The sequence below is a fragment of the Myotis myotis genome, unplaced genomic scaffold (assembly GCF_014108235.1).
Source record: "Myotis myotis isolate mMyoMyo1 unplaced genomic scaffold, mMyoMyo1.p scaffold_m19_p_18, whole genome shotgun sequence".
NCBI classification, from domain to species: Eukaryota; Metazoa; Chordata; class Mammalia; order Chiroptera; family Vespertilionidae; genus Myotis; species Myotis myotis.
Window position 1 is genome coordinate 33,428,422 of NW_023416322.1, and position 15,605 is coordinate 33,444,026.

Genomic DNA, 15,605 nt, shown 5'->3' on the forward strand with positions numbered 1-15,605 from the left:
AACTTTGCCTGGTATGGTCAGTTTGTTTACTTTTAAAAAGGGAGTGTGGATTCCATTGGGATTTAAATTTACATTTCTCTAATAATAATATTGAGATTATTGATAATAATTAATAATATTCAGATGCTTATTGGCCATTTTGATATCCTTTCAGTAAAGTGTCTGTTTAGGTCTTTTGCCATTTTCAGGGGGTTGTCTGTCATACTGATCTATGTGTCCTTTGTCCAATACATGTATTACAGATATCTTCTCCCCGTCTGTGGCTTCCTTTTAATTCTCTTAATGTTATCTTTTGATGTACAGAATTTCTTAATTTAAAAAAATCTAATTAATCTTATTTTTATGAGTAGTGCTTTTTATGTCCTGTTTAAAAAAATCTTTGTCCTAGGAACTTGATTGTTTTAGCCTTCACATTTAGGTCTATGATTCCTCTCAGATTAATTTTTTGTGCAGCTTGGGGTCAAAATTTATTTTTCCCTCATGGATATACAGTTTAGTTCAGCACCAACAGCACATAGTTTTGTTCAATGAATGAATGAATGAATAATGAATGAATGAGTGAATTGCCAAAAAATGCAGTTAGGAGTGACTGGTTACTTAAAATGCAGATTGTCCAAAAAATCCAGCATACACAACCACCTTAAAATGAATGCAGATTATTACATTCCGTTGGCCTTTGGACCATTTCTACTTTTTCAGTATCTGCCATTAGCACAGGTAGCCTCAGGGGAGAACACAGGTCAGAAATTCTTACCTAGAATTTGATCTAGCAGGGGTTGGTTGGTTCTACCTTTGTTTGGATAAAATTTTGTCCAGCTTCCTGACCATTAGGCAAGTTTGTGGTAGGTAAGAAGGGAGAGCCATGAGCCACAAAAGAAATTCATTATTCATATGTGTGTATACATTTATCTTTGGGCCCTTTTTTATTTCTGGGGCATGACGACTTTTCTAGAATTTTGTTTCTATTTGTGTGTGTGTGTGTGTTGTTTTTTAAAATACACAGTGTTCTTTCTACCTCATAAAACTGTGGCACCCTGTGCGGGGAGTTTCAGGAAGTCGCCAGGTACTGCCCACTGGCCGTGGAACCACGTATTGAAACTGTCCTTCTGAGGTTATCGAAGCCTCCTTCTTGCCCCATTCTGGCCTCAGCTGGAGCACATCCAATCAAAATGGTTTCAAGACCTTCGCATTCTGAGTGCTGCTTTGATCCGCACCTAGGATTGCCGAGGAAAGAAAAGCAAAGGCAGGAAAGTCTTCAAAATGCAGGTTGTGCCTCACTTGTGGCCACGACCGTGAAAAAATGTTATGTCTCAATAGAATCTTATTTAACTCCATGGGGAAGCAAAAAAAAAAAAAGTTTCTATTATTAATCCTTTTTGTAAGGCAAGAAAAAACTCTTGTTTAGTGCCCAGCTATCCTCATTTACCAGTTTAAGTCTGGAGTTTTTGTATTACTTTATTTCTAGGTGGATCACCATGCTAAGTGTTTATTAAAATGCCCTGGTTAAAAGATCTTTCTAAAAATGATTTTTAAGCAAAGTTTTTTATTGCTCTACATTGCCATATAGAGCATGGCATCCAGATCATAAGAGCACAGCTCAACCATTTCCACAAACTGAACCAACCTGTGTCCTGAAGCAGCAGCGCAGCCCGCGCGACCCTGCCTGGGGCCTCCACGTGGCACTGTCCCCTTAGCCAGGCTCCGGTGGGCGAGGCAGGGCCTGCTTTCCACTCCATCTGGAACTCCCAGCAGTGAATCCCGGTCTCTTCCCGGGCTTCTTCCGGCCACTGTTGTTCTTGGGTGGTACAGAAAGAACACTCGTTTGGGAGTAAAAAGGTATAAGGTTTTTAAAAAATGTATCTTTTTATTGATTTCAGAGAGGAAGGGAGAGGAGGAGAGAGAAGCATCAATGATAAGAATCATGGATCGGCTGCCTCCTGTACGCCCCCTGCTGGGGATCGAGCCTGCAACCCAGGCATATGGCCGGACCAGGAATCGAACCGTGACCTCCTGGTTCACAGGTCCATGCTCAACCACTGAGCCACGCCGGCCAGGGGAAAGGCGTAAGTTTTATTTGGAGCAAAGCACAGAAGGAATGAACCAAGGACTGGTCAGACCTGATGGGCAGGGAGGGGGAAGTGGGCTCGATCTTTGGGGCAGTTCTGACAGCAGAGACACTGGGGCACCAGGGCATCAGGAAGGGAGGAAGATCAGGGCCCAGAAAGGGGGGAAGGCGGTGGTGGCACTGCCGGAGGAAAGAGGGTGGGTGCTGAAGATGCTGAGGGATGTCTCTGGACCCGCTTCCTGCCCACCTCCCTAAGGGTGTCCCTGGAGGAAGGGGGAGGTTGGGTCAGATGGCTTGCATCCCTGTCAAATGGCTTCCCGATCTGAGTCTCGGCTTCCTCATCCCAAACGGGAACGGTCATTAGCCTCCCTGCTCCACGGAGGTGTGTGCTGGTCACACGAGGTAGTGAGCCCTGCGCAGGCCCTGGCCCCGTGCACACAGTAGCTCCCTTCGCCAAACGGGGCCCTTTCTCATGTTACTGTCAGGACAGCTTGGCAAGCAGGTGGGCGGAGAGGAGGGGAGGGTGAATGCCCCACACCTGGCTGTGGCGACCGACCGTCACTGCTGAGGCCCCAGGTTTCTTATCTGAGGATTAATGCTTTCAAATCTCCCTTCAGGGAAAAGAGGTTCCGTGGATGTGTAAGTTGTTAACGGATCACTTCATATCTGTGACCAACCCTGGGGCCACTCTGAACCTGCCTTAGATTGAGGCCCCGGATGTCTCCCCCCAGCTGCCAAAATGACCGAAACTGCCCCCGCCCCCTGACGTCCATGTCTGCTGGAGAAGAGACCTGCTGCCCACCCCCTCCGCCCTCCCAGCTGGCCAGAGGGCTAGCATGCCCCCCCCCCGGCTAGGAACAACGCACTCACCTGCCAGGTGTGCTGCTCAATGCTCAAACTTTATCTTCCAGTCCTCAGCTCAGCCTGGATATTTAGTTGCGATTCATCAAAAACGACTCTGGAAGATTTACACAAAACGGGATTTCTTTCAATGCTACTGGGGAGCCCAGAGAATCAGCAGGACGGCTGGAGAACAGGGCCGCCACCACCACAGCCACCACCTGTTGACCATCGAGTCTTTGTGTCCCTGCTTATTCCCATCGCTAACTTCTGATTCAAAATCTGGATGGGGACCGTCTCATCGGCAGAGCCCAAGCCCCTCTTGCAAAAAAGGTTCAGGAACAGGTTCCCTGGCGCTTTCAGCTTTAACTCCAGGAAGGGGCTCTAGCCCAACAGCAAAGCAAGTTTAGATGGAGGTCTGAACACACGCCTCTTCCTTCCAGCCTCTGCACCCATCCCTGCAAGCACTGCTTCAGCCAATCAGGATCTTTGATGCATCCACCTCGGGGTCATAGGCATGTTTCTGAGGCCTACACGTTGGAGGACCAGGAAATGTATTTTTTTAAAAAATATATTTTATTGATTTTTTACAGAGAGGAAGGGAGAGGGATAGAGAGTTAGAAACATCAATGAGAGAGAAACATCGACCAGCTGCCTCCTGCACACCCCCCACACCCCCCACTGGGGATGTGCCCGCAACCAAGGTACATGCCCTTGACCGGAATCGAACCTGGGACCCTTCAGTTCGCAGGCCGACGCTCTACCCACTGAGCCAAACCGGTCAGGGCAGGAAATGGGTTCTTGAGAAGCGTCGAGGATGGAGGCTATCTCCACTCCCTGCTCTTGGCCAGGTGACACTTTCCTCCACGTTTCTTAGGACAGACACCGAGTGGATGTTTGGTGGAAGAAAGAAAAAGAAAACAAGAAAGGAAGAGGCCTTGGATAACGTCACCGCTCCCCCAACCCCTAGTCTAGGTTTCACTTCACACTCTGTGTTATATTAGCCGCTGCTCTGAGCCTCAGTTTCCCACCTTTTTTTTTTTTTTTTTTAAGGACCTGGCCTGGCTCACCCCCAGCACCTATGGCTCCAGCAGGGACGGGAAGGAGGGGAAGGGTGCGTAGCTGTGCATCTCCATGCATCCTGGGGTTGGCTGCCTGTAATGACAGTGTCCCAGAGCTGAGCTTGTGTAACAGGCGGATATACTGAGTGGGGCCGACTGTTTGCTCAGCAGCCGAGAGGTCTATAATTAGACTGTCACAACCTCAGCAAAAGTACGGGATCAATGTAATCAGAGAAGAAATGGAAAAGAACACAGCATCAGTCAAGGCCTCCAGCGGGTCCCCGCGGTTTCCGGAGCACTAATCGCGCAGGCGGAGCCCAAGTCCCGCTGTGGGTTTCCTCCTGGTGATGACCAGCTTGGTTTGGGCCCATCCTGAGGCCCCTCTCAGCCACCAGCTCTCCTCGCCTCCCCCTCCTCCCTCCTCTGCTCACTGAGTCTTAGCGATGAGATGAGAGTCCAAAGGAGGCGGGTCGCACCCACTCAGTGGCGGGGCCCCTCCAGTCCTCACCTGTGCATGTGGGGGTGAAGGCTTCCCTGGGAGTGGCTGGGAACCGAGACCCCAGGCGGGGAGCTGACCTCACAGCGCCCAGGACCTGATGACCGCGGTGATCCAAGCACTCATTTTTCTCAATGTCCTCTCAGCACCATATTAGTGATTCCTAACCATTCATGAGATTTGGCTACTGTCCCTTCCAGCGTCTCCTCCCACCACGAATTTGCAACTCCTTTGCCATCTAAAATTCAAACTCCCAGAGGGGGCTTGGCGCCAGCGACTGTGTGGGCATGTGCTTGCCCTCTGGTGGCTTCTAGATTGGGACCACAGAGCACAGGTGCTCAAGGGACAGCAGAGGGGGGCCAAGAGCCTGAGGCCTCCCGGGTAAGCAGCAGTGCGACCGTCCGCCACAGCCGCAGATCCGTCCCCGCCCGCCCGAGGATCCCTTCCCATCAAGCTGGTGCCGTCCCTCCCAAAGCACGAGCCAGGACTGTGCTGTTAGAAAGCCTCTCTCCCCAAGGGCTTGTTTCAGTGTGAGAAATCCTAAAATGATCCCAGGCCTGGTGCTTGCAGACGGTACAGAGGTTTTGTAACCACATTGGGGTTCTCACCACCCACCTGGGTGAGGTGGCACCTCTCCCCTGCTCTTGCTGGGGTGTGTGTAGGGGGGGGGAGGGGCTGGGACCATGGATGACTGCAAGTCCCAGCAGTAAGGGGGTGACCCACAGGAACTGCTTGCCAGCGATGTTCTGATTGTACCGAGTCAGCACGCAGGACCCACGCTGGGGACAAGGCTGCCCCTGGAAGGAGGGAGGGTCCCATCTGTCCTGGTGTCAGTCCCGGGGGAAGAGGTGTGTTTCTCAGACTGGAGTCAGCTGGGCCCTCGGGGAGGAAGGCCTTCCCCAGGGTCCTGACCTGAAGCACCACGAGAGGGCTTCCCATCGGGGGCAGTGAGTTTGTGCCTTCGTTTAGGATACTGTTCTGCAAACTTGAAGACTGTGGAGCCACCTGGGTTCTTGCTGAAAGGCACCTTCCCATGCTCCAACCAAGGCTCCTCTTCCATGGCTTGGGATGGCACTCCCGGTCCTTCCCGCCGGGATGAGCAAGGACTACCCCTACGACACCCGGTCTAAGGGGAAGGTTTCGGTGCCAGGTTGGCCGGCATTCGCAGCCTGGAGGCTGTGTGGCCTCGGGCGAGCTCTTTACTCTCTCTGTGTCCCAGTTTCCTCTTCTGAGAAATGGGAACAATAGTATCGGCCTCATCGGGCCTCTAGGAAGAGTACGTGATCGGAGGTGCTGCTCTCCATGCACAGGTGGCAGAGTGTGACTGACCACCCCTCGCAGACCGGGACCCGTCCAGGGGCCCTTTTTGCAGGAACAGAGCATTAGCCCTAGTGTCCTGAGGAAGCCAGCTAAGGCTGTTCCATTCGGAACCGGCATCAATAAACAGGTCCACCCCAGCACGCCCCGCCCCACCACCTCCTTTCTCCACCGAGTGGACCAGCCCTCTCCTGGAAGCCCCTGTGCCTCACAGGCCTGTCTCCCCACCCCCACCCCCACCCCCACCCCCACACAGGACACAGCAGCAGGGACAGCACAGCTGGGCAGAGGCCTCCCGCATGCACCGTGAGCGTTCCAGCCTTACCTGTCTGGTTTTTCAAGTAGGATTCCAAGAACGGGTGTCCAGCCACTGGAGAGCTAGAATATTCTGTGCAGTCAGTCACATATCCAGGCCCACTGGGAGGTGGCCCCATCAGTGATTGGCTGGTTTTATGCACACTGATATTGGAGGACGGCTGCTTTATATATTTTTTAAAAAAATATATTTTATTGATTTTTTACAGAGAGGAAGGGAGAGAGATAGTTAGAAACATCGATGGGAGAGAAACATCGATCAGCCACCTCCTGCACATCTCCTACTGGGGATGTGCCCGCAACCCAGGTACATGCCCTTGACCGGAATCGAACCTGGGACCTTTCAGTCCGCAGGCCGACGCTCTATCCACTGAGCCAAACCGGTTTCGGCTGCTTTATATATTTTTTATTGTTGATAGTGTTCCAGAGGAGGACGGCTACTTTAGACAGAGCACCTGCTAGCTCTCCCACACTCCCTTAAACATCATTTGGTCTGCGAGGATCAGAAAATTACCTTAAAATCTTGTAAAGCTCTGTTGTCCTTCTTAGGAATGATGATTATCATTGTATCCGAGAATCCCCAAACTGGCCTTTCTACTAATTATATCAGCGTCTACCTCATTAAGCTCCAAGCGCTGGCAAACACCCAAGGATGATGTCCATCCTGCACAAGCCAGCCCCGGGGGGACACCTGGGCGGGGAGGGCTGGGAGCCTGGCTTCCCGGGGCGGCTCCCCCAAACTTGCCGTGTGACCTTGGACAGTCGCTCTGGAGCTTCAGGGGGGCCCATGCACACGAGGAGCCGCCGTCCCGCGGTCCTGCGCCCTTCCACCTGGGGTCTGCATGCGGGGGGAGGCCTCATGCTTCCGGAGAACGGTGCTTGGCCTCGGCTCCAGTTCACGGGCCAGAACCCATCCTCGCTGCCAGTGATCCGATACAAAATACATGTCTATTTGTTTTGCTGAGCGAATTCCCCGGGGCGGCTGTCCAAGCGAGCAGAGCTGGTGGTGATGGAGAAAGCCCAAGATGAGGGCATAGTTTCCAGTGCCGAGAACATGAGCCGAGTCTTCCTGACGCCAGGACAGTGAGAGGCAGTGTGGACAGCGCCTCCGGGCACCCGCTCGCTTGGCCTGGCCCGCGCCTTTGTCACCACGCCGACAGGGTCCCCCTTCTCTGGAATTGTGCAAGGGCACGGTCACACTGGTGCGCGGGGAGGCTCTGAGGGGAAGGCAAAGCTTTGGGGCAGAGCTGACCTGACCTGGGTTGGGTTTGTCTCATCTCCCCCCTCGTCCTAGAGCCTGTCTCCTCCCGTTGGGCCCGGCCGGGAGCTGCAGAGGAGGCTGGAAACGGGAGAGGCTGCCGTGGTAAAGGCAGCCCTGGTCCCCGGGTTGCTCACAGTGATTAAGGGCTCACTGTACACCAAGGGCCGTTTCCTGGAGGAAGGATGGTTCATTCACTGCAGGAAGACTGAGGCAGAGAGGCTGGAGCACTCGGCAAAGCCAGGGCCTGGTGAGCCGGAAGAGAGAGACCTGAATCGGGCCATCTAACTCCATCGGCCACTCTTGATGAGCAAAGTCTTTCTGGAATTTTTGAGGGCAGGGTGTCCTCCAGACACCCCCTGGGCAGCCCTGAGCACCCTGCCTCCACCCCCGTCCTTGGAGCCGTGGCCTGGAGAGGAGCCGACTTCCTGTGACAAGTTTCCGCTATCTGCACAGGGCAACCTGATTTGCTCCTTTACTCCCGCAGCCTCTGCCCTCCTGGTCCCAGCTTCCTACATGCACCTCCGCCTGCCGTCTGGGGAGACTGTGAAAAGATCACTCCTTGAACCCACCTTCTAAATTAGAATCTTGGGGAACCCCTGACACAGAGCACCAGCTTTGAGGCGGAAAGACCTGGGCTCAGGGGCCAGGCAGCCGCAATAGAACCTCCGGAGCCTCAGTTTCCCCTGTAAAATGTGGGTGACGACACCTGCCTCATCCGTGCCACAGCGTCATCGCGAGGGCACACGGCGATCACGTAGTGACAGCGTCTCAGGAAGTTGAATAACCACTACATTCCCAGCCTCCACGCTCAGCCCGTGGCCAGCATCAGCTCCGAGGTCCAGGGGGCAGAGGAGGTGCACAGATGCTCGGGAGCCCCAGGACCCTGGCCTCGCAGCCGCAGGCCCAGGCCCCGGGCTCCGCTGAGTCAGCGCTGAGGCCCCCGTCCAGGCGCTGGCGTCACGCGGGTGCAGCTCGGTGCCCAGGCTGGAGAGTTCCAGAAACCAGGGCGGGGCCGAGACGCTCTGCGGAGCGTGAGAGCGGTTCCACGCAGAGGAGAGGCTGAAGAAACGTCTCCACTGGTAGAAACTGCCACCTCGGTCTCTAGGGGGACGGGGAGCCCCAAGGTCACTAGAACCTTCAGCCAAGCCTGAGCCCTGCTGTGGGCGTGGCTCCAACTGCTGCCTCTTCCCCAGGCTTGTCAGAGGGTTACTGAGCCTCAGGGCCCTGCATGGGACAGGGGCCGGCAGCAGGTCCCTTCCCTGTCACCTCTGTCACCTCTGCCTGGGCTCCTCACGGCTGAGTCAAATTCAGTGCCAGCAGGTTCGTCCACGCCAGTTCTTCAGCCAGGCTGGCCTGAGAGCTGCCCTGGCCCCCACCCAGGCCTCGAGACCTTCCTGAGACCCCAGACACAGGCCAGGGTCTCCAAGGCCCGGCTCCCAGCTCTGGGAACCCCTTCTCCAGCTGAGCTCCGGTGCCTAAATCGCCAAGCGCGAGACCCAACCATTCCAGGCTCCTGGTCCCTGTGAATGGCATTATTTTTTAAAAAAATATATTTTTATTGATTTCAGAGAGGGAGAGAGAGAAGGGAGATGAGAGAAAATCATTGATCGGCTGCCTCCTGCATATCCCACACTGGGGATTGAGCCCACAATCCGGGCATGTGCCCTTGACCGGAATTGAAACCGGGACCCTTCAGTCCACAGGCCGACGCTGTATCCACTGAGCAAACCGGCTAGGGCTGATTGGCATTATTATTACTTTATCTGTAATGTTAGTTACAAAAGCGTCGTCCCTACTAGCCCAGGCCTGGCTGCGGCTGGACGTAGTGTGGTGCCCTCTGCCTGCATAGCCTTAGGGGGTCACAGCGGGGCCTTATTATTCCCCTGGGACAGATCAGGAGATTGGGCGCAGAGATTAAGTGATTGGCCGAGGTCAGCGAGCTAGCAGGTGGCAAAGTTGGGAAGTGAAGCTGGGCTGTGGGACTTGAGGCCAAGCTCACACCGCACGGCCATGGCGCCAGGCTCTCACGACCATCGACCATCTGGTGCTCTTGGGCTGACCATCTGCCCCCTGCTCCAGGCCCTGCCATTCCTCTGCCCTCCTGAAATCACCCATGGAGAGCCCCCATCTTCCCAGACGCGGTCCTGTCTCCATTCTGCCAGCCCATCCAGCCCCCCCGTGCCCCCCCCCCCCCCCGCCCCGTGCCTCCCCACCCATCCATTCTCAGGGCCTGCCCAGTCCACAGCCTCCGCAGCCAGCCCCAGGCTATTTCCACAGGCTCCCACCCTGTCTCTGGACCGGGAAGCCGGGCACACGTGAGGAGCTGCCCTATTGGAAGTGTGTGTTGAGTAGCAGGAGACAGATGGGCGTCTTAAGCGGAACAGCTAAAGGCACTCCTGCCATTCGATGGCGGGAGTCCACGAGTGCCCCCCACCCCACATTCAGGACGGAGCCACCACAGGCAGTTCCTGAGCTGCTGGCCACCGTGCTGTGGCTCAGGCCAGCACACAGCTGGCCATACAGAACCAGCTGGTCTAGGGCTCGGCACTCGACTCCAAGAGAACCGTCGATGGGCTGGTCATGGGGACATCAGAGACCTGCCAGGTGGCCTGGCCCAGGCCTCTGTCCAGCAGGACTAGGTGCCAGGGATGCCCCAAGCGCCTCCTCTCAGGGGGTCTCCAGAGCAGCCGCACAGAGACGGCTCCTGTCGGCAGAGGCCACAGAGCACGAGACCCCACGAGCAGGCAGACGAGACCCCACGAGGAAGCACGTGTGATGGAGAAGAGCGGAGAGAGCCCGGGGAGCAGCCACAGGAGCAGCCACAGGAGCAGCGGCCGAGAAAAGGGTGAGAAAGGGAGGATGCAGACAGGATGCCGCACCAGCGAAGGGGCTCCGACTGTGGGGCTGAATGGAGGCCCCCACAGCCCTGCTGGGCCGCCCCAGCCTCCGTCCTGCAGGCAACGCCTGAGGCCGCTGAGTGCCTGGTCCTTGCACCCAAAGCACCCAACGCAAGGACCGAGCTGCCAGGAACAGGGTGGGGGCTGGGAGCTGCTGGGCCAAGGACGCGGCTTCTCCAAGGCCTTGGTGATAATTGCCTGGAGCGACCACACTGGGCCGAGATTGGCTGGGAGAGTCCTTAGTGCCGGGGAGCCTGCAGCACTGGGTGGTGAATGACAGGGTGGCGGCCACAGAAGCCACAGGAAAACTCCCGTCAGGGCCGGGGCAGACACAGGGAGAGGCTGTGAATGGCTCCCCGACGGGAGGGAAGACAGAGCGCCCAGGCTCCGCTAGACAGGGAGGAAAGGAAATGGAGAAATGATGGAATTTGCCTGGAATCCCCGAGTGGGGTGGCTGGCAGGGGCCAAGGGAACTGTGCGGCCAGATGTTTGCTTTGCCTCCTGGGTGGAAAGTGCTCCGAATGGAAACCTTTCCCAGGCCAGTGAGGTCAGGCTTCACGCACAGCCCCTCTTCCCAAAGCAAGATGGCAGAGCCTGCCCTGCCGCGGTGCCCACCGGGAGGCCTGCGGGGGCCGGAGGGCAGACCACGCAGCAGAGACCGCAGGGCCCACTCGGAGACAAACCTCCGCAGGGCCGGAGAGAGCGCAGCAGCCAACCATTTACAGACCTGGCTCTGGGCGGACGACCCACGGGGAGGGAACCACATCCCAACCGGAGGCCAGGAAATGCTGCTCTTGGTCTGTGGCAGCAGCTGATGTTGGCTCGCCTCCTCCCTGCCCACAGCAGGATGGCACAAGCAAAAGCAAACAAAACAGAGGCCAATGCAAAGGGCTTCTTGGACTTGCTCAGGGAGAGCGACCCAGGAATCAGGGCCAGGAGCAAGGGAGGGGCCCGGGCTGGGGTGGGGGCACGGGGAGAGCCTGCTAGCTCCAGGCCAGTGGGGGTGGGTTAGGGGACCCTGCAGGAAAGCGAGCTCCCTCCGGGGAGCTGCTGCCGTCCATCTGGTGGGAAAGAAGGGCAGATGGTGTGGGGAGTTCCCTTGTATTTCACGTGTGTGCACATGCATGCCAGCCTGTGTGTGCCGGGTTTTGTCTGCTCCCATCGCTTCCTTCACGTCAGCTTCCAAGCTCTGTCTCCTCCGCTCCAGTAGGTCGTGGGACCCCTCCTCAGAGGCCCTCCCTCTTAATCCTGTCAGTATGGGTCCGTGTGGCTGAGGTAACAAGCAGCCCCAGCGCTCAGGGGCTCACAACAACCAACCTGGCTTTCTCGCTCACATCCCATGCGGCTGGCGGTCAACTGTGGCCCTTGTGGCTCTGCCCACGACTTCTCATTCCGGGGCCCAGGCTGGAGGAGCGGCCCCTCGGGGCAACCCCTTCCGTGAGAGAGGAAACGAGCAAGTGCGATGTGGAAACCCTCTCGCTACGTTTTGACCTCTGCGGAGGCCTGGAGAACATCATCGCATCTTCACAGTCCCTGTCTCACAGTCAAGTCCAAAGTCAATGGGGTGACACGTGTTATCTCAAAGGGAAGGAGGGCATGAATGAGTGCAAACAATTATAGACCTGCTCCCTCCCTCCTGCCTCTGTGCGAGCTCTCCAGAGGGACAGCCTTATGAAACCGCAGCAAATGCAACAGTAACGAGGACTTACGAGCCCTTTCTTTGTGCCAAGTGCTGTTCTCAGTGTTTCATGGGGATGATTTGAGTTAATACAGCGGCCCTTGAGGCAGAGACCACGGTAATCCCATTTCACACAGAAGAAGACTGAGGCTGAGAGGCTGTGACGGGCCCAGAGCCACACAGCTGCTAAGGGTCAAGGCTGAGGTGCCAAGGCTGTGCTCTTAACCCCGACGCCACATGCTTCTTCCCGCGAGGCCAGGGTTGGAGTCAGGGCCCCACAGGACCCATGTGCAAACGGAGGCTCAGAAAGGGACCTGAGTGGCCCAGGGAGTCACATTGTAAACAGAAATAAAATGTAAATACCCCGGGTGAAGGCAGAGGCCGCTCTCTGCCCACCTCGCTGCCCTGCTGGAGCCTCTGGCTGCCCTGGCTTCGTGAGTCCGGGCCCTCTTCTCCTCACCAGAGCCTCCCTCCCCCAAACCTGGGGCACTGCCATTCAGCACGTGGAGCTGCGACCACTGCCCCCCGGAGCCGGATGCCCACCCAACACCGCCCGCTGTCTGGGCAGCGAGCCTCCCGTATCTGAGCCGTGCAGAGTGAGGGCCGGTGGCAGCCTCTCGGGTCTGTCTGCCTTCCCCCAAGGGGTAGCCTGGAACAGCACCAAAGCCTGGGCCTGGGGGTCGGACAGGAGTTCTCGAGTCCAAACGGGACCACTGACGACTTCAGGGGGCTCCCCTGAGCCTCACCTGCCTTGTGGCGACATAAAAGCCTCAGAGAGGTTGGGGTCAGTGTCCCCCGCTGAGGACCTGGCCCGGCCTCCACTCTCCAGCTCCTCCTCTAGGTTCTGCTGGACATCTTCACCTTCTACCTTACCCCTCAGCCCTCCCTGCAGGTTTGGGTTACTCCCCTGCCCATCAGACAGGCTCCTGCCCAGGTACGTTCCCATCTGCACTTCCACAGAGAACCGAACGCTGGCTGTCTGCACTCCACCTGGACACACACACACACACACACACACACACACTCTCTCCCTGTACACACAGCCACTGGGTGAGCTGCGTCTTGGGGAGCACGCCATGCTCTCTGCCCAGCCAGTCTCTCCCTACCTCCCCCGGGAAGGAAGTGCTCTTTTGGGGGCAGGGCCTGGTCCATGGCTAGAGAATGTCGCCTGGAGAAGGGCCTTGGGGTCAAGTACCACCCCAACCTCATCCGGCTGGTGAGGAAACTGAGGCCAGGAGAATGACAACAGCTCACACACGTGCGTGCATAAGCCAGGCACAGCTCCTCACGTGTATTTACCGACCTCATGCTCACAAATACCCAATTATCTCAGGTTTCCAAACCAGGACACTGAGGCCCAGAGGGTCATGGGCTAGTAGTGGTCACACACTGGGTGATGGAGTCAGGTTTGGGCACACTGGCTCCATTGCCCATGTTCCCAGCCACGAAACTGGGCTGCTTCTATGCCACCAACTATAACCAGGGGACCCTGGGCAAAGGGACCTGTGACAGCAGCAGAGTCCTGGTGAGACCCAGAGCTCTGACCTCCGGCTGCCTCCCTGGCTGAGGTGCCTGTTACCCGACCACTGGGTGGTTTACCAGGGACGCGCCCAGATAGCGGGGCCGAGGATGGGGGGTGCCTGGGAGTGCAGGGGTGCGCGGCTCCCCCTCCTGCTTTCCGGCACACACTTCCTGTGGAGCAGACCAGCCTCTGCGCAGGCCTGGTTTCTTTGGCAAGTTGCTCACATTCTCCTGGCTGTGCTTTGGGGCCTGATTTAAGTTTAATTCCAGCCGGAATGATTGGAAATACCAAGTATTCCTCTCGGATTAGTGCCTGGCTGCAAGAGCCAGTGCCTCGCCCCCAGCCAAGTACCCTGGGCCTCTGAGGGTCCCCGGTCCCAAGGGCATCTCCTGAACTCAGCCCCCGGTGGCTTCTCAGCCCAGGAGGGCGGCCCAGGTCATAGCTGCCCCGCCTCTGGGCGAGGGGAGAGGGCGGAGCAGGATGGCTTAGCTCAGAGGTTCCCCCACCCGGACAGGGACCCAGTGCCGCCCACTCCCCATCAGCCGTTGCTGCGGTGAACGTGGGGGCCGGGCCGCAGACCGGCAGGCAGGCAGTGCGGATACAGCTCAGGGCTGAGGGGGCACCGTGCGCTGGTCCCGGGCACGGCTCATCGCTGCCGGCCATGGCCTTGGCCCTGTGTGCAACTGCCCTGTGCGTGGTTTCTCGTCTCTAAGTAGGGATGCAGACAGCACCTCCCATGCAGAGCGGGTATGAAGATTAAAGGAGGCAACGTTTTCAAAACACACAGCACAGTGCCCATCAGAGGGAAAGCCCCAAGTACTGTAAATATCAGCTGTCAGTGTGAGCAGGCCAGCAACACGTACCAGCCTTCACCCTGTGTGGAGGCAAACAGTCCAAGGGGTGAGCACCCCTTCCCCGGGGGGTGGATCTGGGTGTCCCCGCCCCCCCACCCCCTCCCTGGCAGCCCCAGCTTTCCAAAAGCCTCCACCGGCTACATCAGAGGGAGACCGTGTAGCCATAGGCTTGGCCTGCCACGGGGCTGCAGGCCCCACACTGCTGCCCAGGGCAGGCAGCCCTCACTGGTGCCTTTGCCCCACCCCTGGGTGTGGCTCTATCTCTGCCCTGGTTCTTATGCCTGGTTCTGACCAGCCGCCCTGTTGGTACCCAGGTGCCCTCTGAGGTGGCGCCCACTTGGTGATCAGTGGTCGAGATGGGGGGAGGTTGCCCTTCCTTCTCTATGCTTCAGCCTCAGCACTGGGTCTTGCCACCCATGGACAGCTCTCCACCAGCCCCCTGGCTGAGTCCTCCTGGGGCCCCTGCCCTCCACCCGCCACTGAAGCAGCTCCAGCCCCTGCAGTGTGGCTGGGAAAGGTGCCCAGAGCTGGACTGTCATGGAAGGGCCAAACTCAGGGGCAGGGGAGGTTGAGGGCAAGACAAGAGACGGTCCTGGGCAAAAGATGGCATGATGCAGAATGCCAGGACACGTCCATCACACGCAGCTTAAGGCTACAGAGCACTCAGCAAAGAGCTGCCTGCACTGTTCTCCCAGGTGAACGCCTTCTCCCCAGGGTCACTCTCAGTCACCCCAGCCCCCCAGCAGGGCTTTACTGATAACCATCGTCTGTCCTCATCATGCCCATTCAGTCCTCCAGGCCCTGCAGAAGCGATTCCTCCTGCTGGAATGCCTGCCGACCTTCCCTACTATGGACCAGGAGTGAACTCCTATGCATCCTTCAAAACCCAGCTCAAATGTCGCCTCCCCCAGAAGGTGTTCCCTGAACACTCCTTCCTACTGTCAAGCTCACTCTTGGGTGGTGTCAGTGTCCCGCAGTGAGCTCTGCCTCTATGTGTCTCTCCGCCTGGTGGTTTATTGGCTCCTATGTCACCTTCCCTTGTTCTGCTCGGGGAGGGCGCATGTCCTACCCACCTCCGCGTACCCAGCTCCTGTCACACAGCGTGGCACTGAGTGTAGGCTCAGCTGAAAGGCGCTGAAATGGCAACCAACAGTATATTTTGACTAACCCTTCAGGCCCCCTCCCCGCCTCCCAGCAAAGCAAATCTAAACCCCCAGCCCGAGCCCGATGTGGACTCAGATAAACATCTAAGGTAAACATCAAGTCAAGGTCCCAAGGTCACACAGCCTCAGGAAGGGT

General features: G+C 57.1%; 1 long non-coding RNA gene across 1 annotated transcript; it reads right to left on the minus strand.

Annotated features, from left to right (window-relative positions):
* On the minus strand, positions 1-3,495 carry LOC118673241. The gene is made up of 3 exons (XR_004973340.1): positions 2,936-3,495; positions 1,625-1,795; positions 1-1,214 (listed from the first exon to the last, which is right to left on the minus strand). It is a non-coding gene; the product is annotated as an uncharacterized LOC118673241 (long non-coding RNA).
* Positions 3,496-15,605: the final 12,110 nt, after the last annotated feature.